Source organism: Terrapene carolina, unplaced genomic scaffold (genome assembly GCF_002925995.2).
Source record: "Terrapene carolina triunguis isolate 2854851 unplaced genomic scaffold, T_m_triunguis-2.0 Scaffold18250, whole genome shotgun sequence".
Taxonomy (NCBI): Eukaryota; Metazoa; Chordata; order Testudines; family Emydidae; genus Terrapene; species Terrapene triunguis.
In genome coordinates, this window is record NW_020682601.1 from 1 (window position 1) to 1,746 (window position 1,746).

General features: G+C 39.2%; 1 pseudogene; it reads right to left on the minus strand.

The window, feature by feature from the left end:
• Nucleotides 1–406: 406 nt before the first annotated feature.
• On the minus strand, nucleotides 407–1,443 carry LOC113408546 (annotated as a pseudogene).
• Nucleotides 1,444–1,746: the final 303 nt, after the last annotated feature.

The following is a 1,746-nucleotide window of genomic DNA, read 5'->3' on the forward strand; positions in this document are numbered from 1 at the left end:
AAAAAAATTGAATTCTGCCAAGCCTATCAATATAATCTATATCTATATCATCTACATAGGCCATGCTTTAATATAAATAAATAATTGGCACATGTGCAATTTTCTTCATTGTAAATTAAATACAAAGTAACAGGATAATAATGCATAAGGGATGGATTTTGAAAGGTATTTAGGTGCTAAGGGTTTTTTTAAAAAGCATCTAGGCCTTTAAAACTCATAGAAAATCCCATTAGGCACCTAAATACGTTTAGCAATCTGGCCGTAAATGTTCAAGGATGTGAAACACTAAGGACCAGATTGTTAAAGGTATTTAGTCACCTAACTCACATTGATTTCCATTGGAGCTAGGCATCTAATTATCTCTAGAATTCTGGCCCTAAGGGATTGTGGGGTGGTTTTTCAGTACACTATAAACTTTGGTATATCTTCCATGTTCAGACTTATTTTCTTTCACCGCATATTCTGTGACAGTCAATGACCTCCAGGACATTTTGAAAAACATCACTTCCCTGAATACATGTCTCAGAGCTTCTTTTACCTCTGGGTTCCTCAGTGTGTAGATGAAAGGGTTCAACAGGGGAGTGACAATAGTATTCAAGACGGTGACTATTTTGGTCAATTCCAATGAGTTCTGCATGGAAGGGTTGACATGTAGGAAAATGGTCGAACCATACCAGATAATCATGACCGTGAGATGGGAAGAGCAAATTGAAAAGGCCCTTCTCTGTCCTTTATCTGATGATATTCTCAGTATAGTGGAGATGATGTAAATGTAGGATACCAGGGTTATGACACAGGAGCCCAGGATGACGATGAATGAGATGATAAAGGCCACCAGATCAATAAGGTAGGTATCTGTGCAGGAAAGAACTATCCACGGTGCTATGTCACAAAAAAAGTGATTGATGACCCTAAGGCCACAGAAGGACAACCTGGTGATCAGAAATGCTGGGACAGAAATAGTTGGAAACCACTCAACCAAGAGCCAACAGCCAGCTGAGCAGTCAAGGTGCTGTTTATGATGGAGCTATAGTGCAATGGATAGCATATAGCCAAATAGCGGTCGTAGGCCATGACAGCCAAGAAAAAATACTCTGTGCATCTTAGGGAGAAAACAAAATACATCTGTAGGACACAGCTTATGAAGGAGATGGATTTGCTTTGGGACACAAGGTTGGCAAGCATCTTTGGGATACAAGCTGCGGTGTACCATACCTCCAGGAAGGAGAGATTGCAGAGAAAGAAGTACATTGGGATGCAGAGATGACGGCTGGTTGCCACTAGGACTATGATCGACACATTTCCTGTGACCGTCAAGATGTACATAACAAGGAAGAGCAGGAAGAGCGAGATCTGCAAATATTGGGTCCCAGGGAATCCCAGGAGAATAAATTACTTCACAATAGTATGATTGCCCTTTTCCAGTGTGATCAGCTGTTTTGCCTGACAAAACAAATGAAGACATGAAATTAAAATGATTAAACATAACGATGGCTTTGTGGGATGCAGATGATTTTGATGCACAGAAAAAGCAGATAATTAAAAGAGGCAAGAAATAATAGTTTAAGGCTGAAAATATGATATTGCTATTACATTTCTGGAGTCTTCCTGCTCACAGGGTGAATTTTAAGCTTGTCATAAATTTTCCCGTGGAAACTTTTTTTCCAGTGGAAAGTGGCTTTTTGACAAAAAAGAAACTTTCATGATAGAAATTCCATTTTCAGGTGTTCCTTGAAAAACACAATT